At 38.5% G+C, this 12,036-nt stretch overlaps 1 long non-coding RNA gene across 1 annotated transcript; it reads right to left on the bottom strand.

Annotated features, from left to right (window-relative positions):
* Positions 1–638: 638 nt before the first annotated feature.
* LOC125318491 lies at positions 639–10,871 on the bottom strand. Its single transcript, XR_007200378.1, has 3 exons — positions 10,790–10,871; positions 825–981; positions 639–731 (listed from the first exon to the last, which is right to left on the bottom strand). It is a non-coding gene; the product is annotated as an uncharacterized LOC125318491 (long non-coding RNA).
* Between the last annotated feature and the right edge of the window lie 1,165 nt (positions 10,872–12,036).

Genomic DNA, 12,036 nt, shown 5'->3' with positions numbered 1-12,036 from the left:
CACAACCCAGGTCATTGATTCCCAAAGCATTTCTAAGCTAAAAGAGAAGCTCTGTAGTTCAAATAAGGCAAAATCCCTGCTATACTTAGTCCATCCTTTTTAACTGCCTGAACTCGCTGTTGACTAGAACTCTTCCGACAGCATTGAACTGAGTTAGTAGCTCAGGCTTTCCAGTCATGGTTATTTCTTGCCTGTTTGATTGCTCCTAAGTGAAATGTAAAAAACATTATTTATTAATATTTACAAGAAGGAGACATCGTTTGTTCTGTGAAGAATCTATGTAAGCATACTCAGAAGACTAAACAATCTATTTTTCAAATTACTTTGTTCAATTTATCAAAACTGAATAGTTTGCCCAGGCAAGATTTGGCCAGTTGTCAGAAGAAGCATGGTTGTCCAGTCATTTTCCAATAGAAGCAATAACATATTGGTGTCCTTTGGAGTGTTTTGTTAAATGTGCAGTCAGCTAACACTCAGGAGTAAATATACAGCCCACAGCTGAGGCCTTCAACTCCACATTTCCAGGTTCACAAGTCCCAGACCTGTCACACATTTCCTTTTTGACCCTGGACAAGATATTTAATCTCCCAGTCCTCCATCTGTATAACAGCTAATATATTACTTGCCTTTATTGCTATAGACTGCAGAACAAGAACAGTGTCCAATTACAAATATGTTCAGTGCTGGATATGGCGGAGATGTGTTGATAGTTGAGGCCTCAGAAAGCTGCTCTAACAAAAAGCAATCAGAAATTACAAATTATGATTTTGTCATGTAGTTTCCTGACTGTATTTCTGTAGTCTACTTACCCAGATTCTCCTTACATGTGAAATTTGCTAGCTCCTGCAAGGCCACAAGGGCAGGTGAAGCTCGACCCAAGGTCTGTTTTCTTCTCCAGAGATCTCCGGATGTATTGGAGAACCATGCTGAAAAGGCCGCCCAGAAATTCGTAGTCTTTGGAATAGTCCTGAATCTTTATACCTTTGGCACAATGAAGGGGAATTATTAATTTGGTCCTCAACTTGCATGAAAAGTATTCAGTATTTGTTTGCATGGTCATATATTTACTCCACCGACTTTGTCTCCTAGAAATACAATGCTTGCCAGTGAGTTGTTTCTCATGACCTGAGAAGCTAAGCGATGTCTAATATTGATCAGTGGTTCATACATTAATGGAAATAGCTAAATTGAAAAAGATCCTTTTTATACACTGTGGCAAATTGTATCTGTTTGACTGGAGAGGGCAACCTTTTATTGAACTGCATGGTGGTTTGCTTTTAGTTGAGTTTATTCCTTTCTACAAAGGATTTTCCCCTCTCTGAATTGTTCCACAAAAGAAGAGGTTTTTTGTGTTTCTGCTGAATGTATTGTGTCTGTCTTAACAGCAACTCTCAATTTACCTTCAATCATCCCTGTGACATAGGAAAAGCCAGATTGAGTTTCCTACTGAAGTGCAGTGCAATAGGGGACTAACTTATTACTACCCACAATGGGCAGGACTTTACTACACCTTTTCCTAGCCTTTTTTCAGGGATGAGGAAACAGCAGGTTTATCTACACCTCTTTTTATCAGGTGATACCCACTTCTGAAGTAGTGCTGCCTTCCACAGGCCTGGGAGATGTTGCCTTCTGCTGTGCCATAATTATCCCTCCTCTGGAAGAGTTGTACAAATTTGAAATTTTTGCACCAGAGTCTCAGCTGTTTCTTCCCAAGTCCACATCTATTATCTGTGTCTCACTATTTTACTTCAGCATGCTTATATCACCTATGTCCTCGCTCCACCTCCTTCCACTATACTCTCGTGGTTTAACCCCACCTGTCAGCTCAGCATCACACAATCACTCAGTCACTCCCTGCAGTGTGATGAGAGAAAGAACCAGGAGGGTAAAACTGAGAAAGCTCATGGGTTGAGATAAAGACAGTTTAATAGGTAAAGCAAAAGCTACAGGCACAAGCAAAGCAAACCAAGAAATTCATTCCCATGGGCAGGCAGATGTTCAGCCATCCCCAGGAAAGCTGAGCTCCATCACATGTCCCAGTGACTTGGGAAGGCAAATGCCATCACTTCAAACATCCCCACTTCCTTCTTCTTCCCCCAGCTTCATATACTGAACGTGATGTCATATGGTACGATGTATGCCTTGAGTCAGTTTTGGTCAGCTGTCCTCGCTGTGTCCCTTCCCAACACTTTATGCACCCCCAGCCCACTCACAGGTGGGGTGACATGAAGAGCAGAAAAGGTCTTAACACTCTATTAGCTCAGGTCAGCATCAATGAAAGCATCCCTGTGATTATCAATGCTGTTTCCAGCAGAAATCCAAAATATAACCCATAGTAGCTGTGAATAAAATTAACTCTATCCCAGCCAAAGCTAGCACATACACTAACCAGCATCAGTAAGCTGGTTGACAGGAAGACAAAAAGCAAGCTTCATGGGACAGGGCAAAGGATAGCCCTTTATTCAGGCTGGATGAGAAGGAGCCAGGTGAGCCTGACATTACACAACAGACATAGGAGATTTTTCAGTTTAACAGCTTTGCTTATGAAGAGACAGAACAAATGGAGTTTGTGCAAATCAAGCTTAAGGTGAGCTGATAGAGCAGTTTTGTTTCTCAGGAAATGAGTGCACTCCACTTGGCATCAGTCATTGCCTCCTGATCCCATCTTTGAAAGATCCCAACATTTTATATTTATTTACCAACACAAATTACATTGGCAGCCAGTCACTTCAAGCAATCTGCCTGGTCTGGTACAGCCAAGCATACAGGGTTTTAACAAAGAAAAATAAAAGATCTGTTCTTCCTATTCTGAGAGAGACAAATATAACCTACCCCAACCTCTTGGTCAGCCAGCTGGCACTGAATTACATCACACTTTAAAAAAACACCCAACTTCTTCTTTAATTAATACTTTCAATGTGACTAACTATTACAGAAGACAATTATTGGCAGTGCAGTGTCTTTACTTCAGCTAGATTGAATCTCTTTCTGTCTCTAACATATTTTTTGACACAGCACTGAAATGTGATGACCTCAAATGAAGATATATCTCAGCTGTGGTCAAGCTGTGTTCTCATTTTGTTTTGATTATAAATAAAAGAAGCAGCAGAGAAAAGGTCCTATGGTGGATCTGAGCAAGAATGAAGCATCACAAGCAAGTAGAAAGATGTTCTTTGTTCTATAGGGCCTCTTATTTCCATAAATTTTTCATTTGCTGTATTTGGTGAATTCCCATCAGCATTCACTTTCTCTGTTCCACACAGAATTACTGCCTAGTCATCCTGCAGAATAAATAAGAAACAATAATCACAATTCATAACAGAGGGGTATCTAAGAAAAGGATACCCCTTTTCAAGGATTTTCAAGGAGATGTGATTTGTAAAGAAGAAAAAGTGTCCCAGGGGCAGCATGGTGCAAGAGGTGAAGTTAAGGGAAGAACACAGTAATCAAGTTATTTAAAATGTTAGTTTTCAATTTCCCTATCAGTAAAAGTGTTACTGATAAGTGTTACTAAGTGAATGCTGTGAAGGTTAGTCAAGGAGTCAGCTTCTTGCCTTTGCACTTCCTCTGTGGCCCAGTGGACATCAGGTGAATTTTTCTCTGTACCAGAGAGGTTTGACTCAACATACATATAGTGGCTCAAATCCACAGAGCACTAAGCTTCATGCAGATCAAAGTGACAGCCACTTCTTAGCATGAGATGTGAGGTTTGTTGTATGTTGTCAAGCAAGACTCATCTCACAGTCACATCTCATTACTCCCATAGCCTCTTTCTCAAAGCACTTCATCTTCTCCTGCTAGAAGGTACTGGCTCTGTTCAAAAGGTTAAACTGTTGTTTCCAAAGGATCCAGAAGTACAAGTCTTGACAAGGAAGAGAGCTGCTACTCCCTGATAAATCATGCACTGCAGTCAGTCACAGGGCTTGCGAAGTACAAAATTAAATTGTGTTCACATTGGGCTGTGCTGACTCATAGAAATGCAATATGCATTGTTTTAATCAAGTCACATGTGTTAGGTCTTTTTGTAAAATAAAAATTAGAGTGGGTTACACAGACTACGAATAAATACTAAGGAAAAGAGAGAGATCTGTGGAAATCAATCTCTCCTTTATATACTCCCAAATTATACTCATAAGGAAGAGGCCTCCAGCAGCTCTGTCAGTCACGATAAAGCTATCATTCCCAGATTTATTACAGGTTCTCTCCTCGTGTTTTCAATGGAAAACATCCTACAGGTGTGTTTGCATTACTACCAGAGCTGTATGAAGATTAATTATGTGTCTAGGAGATGAAATTCATTGACATATTTTCAAAGATCTAACTTGTAATCAAAGTCATGCCTTAAAAAGAAAAAGGGGGGAACTAGCTGAAAAAGCCAGAATGAGAAAAAAATACCTCCAAGGATCAAAGAGTAATCACCATTTAACTCTTAGACTCAGTAATGTAGTCTGAGCTTTCTCCCTGGTGCATTAAGGAAGCTCTGCTTTGTGTTTGAGCTCTTTTGAAAAAACCCAAATTCTATTTTTTTCACTATGGCTCCCACTAAAAAGACATGTATGTGTACCAAAAGTGTCATTTCCTGTTTCCTAAAGTCCTTGAGGTCCTCACCTGGGACAGCTATTTTCATTCTATTCAGTCTAAACAGAGTGGCAAAATCAGGCTTTTAGGCAAAATAAGTTAATCACAGCTGTCAATCTACAGTGTTGATTAGATTATTTTCCTCTGCGAGGAAACAGTGCATGATGCTTAATTTCCTGGAATGGGAAACATTGTTATTTTGTATGTCCTGCTCTTTCTCTCTCTCTCTGTCTCTCACTGATCCCTCAAGAGCAGGTAGAAACTGGAGTTCGCTACACTGGGCAAAGGCTAGCAGACACAAGATCTCTCTTTTTCTGCACATCTGAGTTGTTTCCAGGAACACAGAGACTGTCCCTGAATTGTGGAGTAAACTTGCTTGGAAAGGGGAAATGTTTAAGTTCCATTCTGCCATGGGGTTAGACACATAAAATAGTAATCAGATTTGCTGTAAAATAGCTGTTATGTGTTTTAAAGCCACCGTCTTGACAAACATCATCTAAATAAGTTGCAGCAGTCCAAATGTATTGGGCCTGTCATGAGAACTGAAGGTAGACCAAGAAAGTATTTTGATTTACTGCTTTTCAAGGTCTTAGATGAACAAATAGAGAGTGGTGCTTTTTATTTATATTCTTGCAATTGATGCTAAAGTAGCACTTAGGCAACGAAGTATATAGGTTGCAATTGAAATCGAAAAAACTTAATCCCTAAACATTGTATATCTTTGTCCAAGTAAGGAAATGAAAAATCTAACCAATAAAATCCAAAGTGTCTGGACCTTATTCAGCAGAAAACCAAACTTTCTGAGAGCTGATTCAGTGGTATGGTGGGGTTGGCAATGCCCTGGTGAGAAAAAAAACAAGGCCCACTGCAAAAACAGACATGTACTTGTCTCACCACCTCCCTTCCCCTGCCTCATTAATCCTCCTGAATCTTCTTACCCACTAAGCCCTCTCAAAATTGCACAATTAAACACAGTCTGTCTCAATTCAATTCAAATAATCAGTAAATAATCAGTAAATAATAAGTTAGGAAAGACACAGAGTAAGTCAAAGAGACAAGAATGAAAGACTGCAAGACAAGTGGTTCGTTATGAAGGATATTTTAACACTGCCCAAAAGATATAAAATATGTGTGCAACAGGAAATCTTAACAAAGTCGTTCTAGCTGAGAGCTAGCAAGTTTTCAGCTCCAATATTAATTTATTTTTTTAATCTCAATCATCTTCAAAACAGCAAGATTTCAAGATTCATTTCCAAGGATAATTGACCCTTACATGAAAAGCCAATGGTAGGTTTTTCCAGAGTATCAGCAGAAGACATTTTAAAATAGGACTACGTAAGACAGAAAATATATGAGTGAAACTTACTGCTATTACCTCTACCTCCAGCCTTTACTAGTCTAGGAGTTATCTGTAGGCAATTGTAGTGGCAAAATTTTTATGTGGGAGACTGATGGGTCTCCTTTAATGAAGAAAGTTAGAAGTCTTTAGTAAAACTGACTAAAGGCAGCAGGTAAGCAGAAGGCGTATTCTGCCACCAGCCAGCCCAACAGTTTTCAAATAATGTTTCCAAAGCCACATCTATTAGGACAAAAATTGAACATGAAAGTTGCTGCTCAAAACTTATTGTCATGGAACTGCTGTCAGTATTGACAAAACTCAAAACCAAAACAGGCACACAACAGCTTTGCAAGGGAAGGTGACAGTCATCTGGCAGCTAATCCATGAAGTCAGCAGGTAAATCCAACAGGCTAAATCTCATCATCCATCTGCGGGCTAAAATGATACAGGAAAAAATGTGACCTCTTACTGAATTCAAGGGGTGCATTTTGATCCTTCATAACGGATTATAAAAAAATTCAAATAAATCAGCCCTCTCTGTCAGTAAATCACAAGTGCACATTTTAATATCGAAAGCTAACTTTGCAAGTGGGATACTTTCTCAACTCCAATCAGCAGGTGCAAGCTTTTCCATTAGTATTCTCTGCAATATTCCAAAAGTTACCAAAGGACTACACTGGCCACAGAACACAATGGATTCTTCTATCTCCAGTGTCTAGAGTTGCTTTCCAGCCAACTCTATAAAATTTGCTGTGCTCCTGTACAGACCTTTGGCAGGTACAGCCAACTTAAACAAAAAAGGATGATACATCCATGTCAAACATATTTATCAATTATCCTTATTTAAACAAAACCCCATAATTATATATGTAGTAACTAAAAAATTTAAAGTAAGAGAGAAAAATATTGTTTGATGTAGTGTTGCATGATTTTTGTCAGTATTGCATGCAGCTTCACTGTTTTGCCCATGTAGTGAAATGTTTTGTGGGTGTGGTTCTTTCACACAGCAGAACGGAAGAAAAATGTTTGTCATATTGAAAAATCTGATTTTAAAAACTAAACACTATCAGAGCTGCTCCAGGACAGATTGGGGATTCAGTATGGACAAACATATATGTTTATAAATCAAGACACTGGCTTAAAACCAGATTATTTTAAAAGCAATGTTTGTTCCTTTTCTTGCTGTGTGGGATTTAAACTTTTATGTGTCATGTCATCAAGCTTTTTCACCATTATGGGATTTAGAAGCATCACATTTTGTAATGAAAACCAAGCTTTTCAGGTAATTTGGTTAAAACAATTAGGCCTTTGAGAAAAAAATAATTTATCACAAAATGGGCAATAATGTCCAAGTATGGAAAAATCTGACACCACATTAAAATAGTTCTTTAATAATTTGTACCTCAAGCTGAAATTGGAAGTTTCTTTAATATAGTAAAGAGTACCTGGGTTAATAGTAATTTATTAATTTCTCTACTGGCAAGGTAAGACTACACTATATTTCTACACTTTTAAAATCTCTTTGATCAGGGCAATAAAGCATAATCTAAAAATATACAATAATGTATTACTGTCTACAGAAGATTGTAACTCAGAAAATTTGGGTCTTTTTCTAACTTTTTTTTTTAATTAAAAAATAAGCTCAGTAAAGAGAGAAGCTGGACATGAGGAATGAATTGTGAATTCTGATTAAGATCACAGGAGTTCTACCAGAGAGAGATTTGCAAGTATCCAAGAAGTCACAGCAAACTCAGTGCAACCTACTCGTTCACAAAACGAAATCATATTAACCAAAGAGATGAAAATTACTAAATTTCAAAATCATTTCAAATTTTGCAGGGGAGTCAGTTTTATTGTTGCGTGAAATGTGTCTATGACTTACTTTATCTGTAATCAAAATTGTCCCTTTCTCTGAAAGTTTAAAAATATGTGATGGAAAGTTCACCTCTGGACAGTTTGGAGCACTCTCAGTAAGTTCAGAGATGACACCAAGTTGGGCAGGAGTGTTGATCTGCTGGAGGGCAGGAAGGCTCAGCAGAGGGATCTGGACAGGCTGGATCAGTGGGCTGAGGCCAACTGTGTGAGGTTCAACAAGGTCAAGTGCTGGGTCCTGTCCTTGGGTCACAACAACCCCAGGCAGCCCTACAGGCTGGGGGCAGAGTGCCTGGAAAGCTGCCAGTGGAAAAGGACCTGGGGGTGCTGACTGGCAGTGGCTGAACATGAGCCAGAGTGGGCCCAGGTGGCCAAGGAGGCCAATGGGGAATAGTAGCAGGAATAGTGTGGCCAGCAGGAGTAGGGTAGGGATTGTCCCACTGTACTTGGCACTGTTGAGGCAGCACCTTGAATCCTGTGTTCAGTGTTGGGCCCCTCAGGACGAGAAGGACATTGAGGCACTGGAGTGTGTCCAGGGAAGGGCAAGGGAGCCGGTGAAGCATCTGGAGCACAAGTCTTATGGAGCTGTTTAGTCTGGAGGAAAGGATGCTCAAGAGAGACTTTATTGCTCTCTATGAGTACCTGAAAGGACATTGCAGCCAGGTGGGGGTCAGCCTTTTTTCCCAATTAATAAGTGGTAGGACAAGAAAAAATGGCCTCAAGCTTCACCGGGGGAGGTTTAGGTCATATATTAGGGACAATTTCTTTACTGAAAGGGTTGTCAGGCACTGGAACAGGCTGCCCAGGGAAGTGATGGAGTTACCATCCCTGGAGGTATTTACAAGATGTGTAGATGTGGCCCTCAGGGACATGGTTTAATAATGAATGTGGCAGTGCTGGGTTAATGGTTGGACTTAATAATCTTTAAGGTTTTTTCCAACCTGAACAATCCTATGATTCTATGAAAAATCTCATGTTTTAGTAATTATAAAGGACATTATATCACAAACATGTCTAATTGATAAACTAAGCAAAAAATGAGGTTAAATTCAATTTTGTTGGAAGAAGAGCAGTGGCAATAACAGAAAAAACTCTAACTCTTTGGAGGGTAATCCAAGAATTCCAGATGCACCTAACACACCATATCAAAAGACATAAAAATACGTCTGGTCAAGAGTCAAAACTCGACATTTTCTGATAACAGAATCTTACTCCCTGGCAAGGTAAAGACAGTTGTCTTTGCTTCCTAGTGATATTCAAATTAAAAACTGACTTGATCTCCCACACCTTCATCAGACAATGCTTCCTCTAAATTTTTCATTTCAGTGGAAGTTTTGCTGAATAAAAATTGCAGCATCAAACCAATAGATAGAAAACACTCATCCTGTCTATTTCTTGTAGCAAACAGTTGGCATCTTGTCTAATGTATAATTTGTAACCCTTGAGGAGAAAGTCTGTGACTCTGTTACATGTTTATAAACTGCCTCCCATAGTATAATTCAGACCCTATGATGCTACCACAATAGTGACATCATTTTTAAAATATATGTATATTTTCTGTTCCAATCCAGGGAAGTGCAAACTGCAAATAAAAATCCATATCAAATTCACATTCATTTGAATTCAAAGTGGACTTTACATTCCATTTAGCCCATTTTGCATAAACAAAACACAGAAATAAAAAAGGTAAGGGATATGTAAAGCAAATCTGAGATAATTTCTTTCCCCTAAAATTCCACTTCTTCACTTGGGAGTCGATATTGCTTGGAAGAAAAGAAACACAAACAATTGATCATCCTAATAGTTGAATTGCAATCTAGAGGTCAGGATAATATTTGGAGATATTCATTGAACAAGCATGGTCTCTTCTTAATCTCAGTTATTTCTTGACTGTATATATCAAGCACAAAGCATAAAAGCCCTAGTAGTATAGATGTTCTAGAACTATTTTGTATACGTAGGGGTCTGCCTTCCTTTGTTAAAGGATTTTAGTGTAATCACAAATTACACTATGATTTTTTGGTCTTTTATTTACACTGTTATTTTTTTGTTTTCCTTTCAAAAAGATTAGTATCAATTTCATAATATTTCTTCCCCTCTTGAGTCTGAGATAGTAGAAAAAATCTCCAGGGTCCATGATGTCATTTAATTAAACATATAGAAACTTTTTGCAAGGAGGCAATTGTGAAAACTTGTGCACAGCAGGACATACCATGGCCGGGCTATATTATTGAGTCATTGACAATTGTTTCTTTCAAGCACTTGGAAACTGTTGTTGCATATAGCAGTATGACTGGCTTTAACATCACAGAAAGATGAAATATCAAAATAAATTTTAAATTTCTCTCCCTGAAGATATTGTATTACTAAGGCTGCATTGGTAGCTGCTGAATCAAGCATGGTGGATGATAGTTGCAGGTAGCAAAGGGTTCCTATGCCTATACTGGTGAACTGTTAGAACAATTCTTGATCACAGTGTTGCCTCTCCCAAGTAGCCAGAATCTCCCTTAGCCTTTTCCAAGTATTGTTTTCTCTCCAAGGACCTTGTGCCCTAATTCATTGCAAGTTCACTAATAGGCAGTTCACTAACAGTCACTGAGGTTGTGAGACCCCGCCTCTGTGCCAAAGAGTATTCCTAAATGTGTCAAATTTTCCAGACTAGATCTAACTAATTATTTCTAGACCAGAAGGTAATTTTGTTTCAGTAATATTTCTAATGCCAACCTGAACCTAGCAGTTTTGGATGTGATGGGCATAAGCCCAGCCCATAATTTTTGCACACACCCATGGGCAAATCCATGTCCATGAGGACAAGGTGCAGTAGCCTCTTTGTAGAAAACTGAAAGAAAAAGTGCCATGACAGTTGTTCCTCTCTCATACTTTCTTGGTCTAGTTATTTCTGGCCATTGCAAGTATTTGGGACAGCTCAAATGTCCAATTACATAGGACCAAAGCAGATCAAAGACTGGAACATTTCACAGCATTTAGCATGTTTTGTACCTGGTTGCAGAATTACTGTAGTAACTGTGGATCAATTCCAACCTCAGAGAGACTTTCAGTTTCCAAGTCATGAATTCTGCATCAAGGTAATCTATCAAAAAAAAAAAAAAAAAAAAAAAAAGAAAGAAGTAATAACAATAATTAAAAATTGATTGACATGAAAATGATAGTACTTCTATGTATCTTCACACAACAGGGTTGGCACTAGTACAGCATGACTAAAACTTTGACATATATACCAACACTCTTCAAATCAGGGATGCAGGACAAACTCATGTTATCTGAGCATTTTAATATTTTCATTCAGATCTCATATGTTTTCATGTTAAGCACTGACAATCATTTAGCTGCAAATCTAGATTTGCCCATGGAGGTCTGAAGGAGGAGGGTTTCTGAACCTTGTGTTAGTCAAGACTTCAATGGGGTGACATCACTTTATATCAGGTGAGGATCTTGACTAAGAGTTTAAAAGGATGGTATAAAATAAGAAAGAGGAGAAAGCAAAATGATAGTCAAGGTTATGTGAACTCTTGCTACTATTCTTCTGTTAATGAATGTAGAGAATTCTTTTCTTAGTGATGAGGTAACTTATGACTAGCCTGGATCTTGCAGATGAAATCAGTATTACTCCTGGTAAGCAATAAAAAAACTTGCTGATAGTAGTAGTATTAAAGGAGAAGCAGCAGGAAAGCAAAAGAAATTGCGTAATTTGTGGGGATTCAAAACATACATCAGGGTTTAATATCTGAAACTGCAGAACAGATGCAGATGCAGCATTTAAAATTTAAACAAATACTTCAGAGGCTTCTAGATATGTTACAGTCTGTAGTTATTTTGCACACATTCCTACATACCTTCAAAGAGTAAAAAAAAGTTATTAAAAAAAATCAAAACTTCACATAAACAGAACTCAACTGCTTCATCACTCATCTCTGCAGCAGTGGTATATTTCCCTTGAGTGTTTCAAAGCCGTATGAACAAGCTAACTCCACAAGGCAGTGTATTTTATTGGTCAGCTTTGAGGAGTTCATATCTACACATTCTGCTTCACAGAGATGCTGGCAGTGGCCAGCCTCTAGCTCTGTCACAAGGAAGGAGAGAGACACTCATTTTATGCCCTCTTCTGATGCAAGGTACAAAATGGCCATGCTGTTCAATGTGATAACTATGATTAAATTTTTTTTTTTTTAAATTATTGTAACCGAGTCAGGGAATCAGAAATTGCTGTGATGGGAGTATTTAGAAGA

Source organism: Corvus hawaiiensis, chromosome 30 (assembly GCF_020740725.1).
Source record: "Corvus hawaiiensis isolate bCorHaw1 chromosome 30, bCorHaw1.pri.cur, whole genome shotgun sequence".
Lineage (NCBI taxonomy): Eukaryota > Metazoa > Chordata > Aves > Passeriformes > Corvidae > Corvus > Corvus hawaiiensis.
The sequence above is the reverse complement of the archived record's forward strand: the minus strand, read 5'-3'. Positions and strand labels throughout refer to the sequence as shown.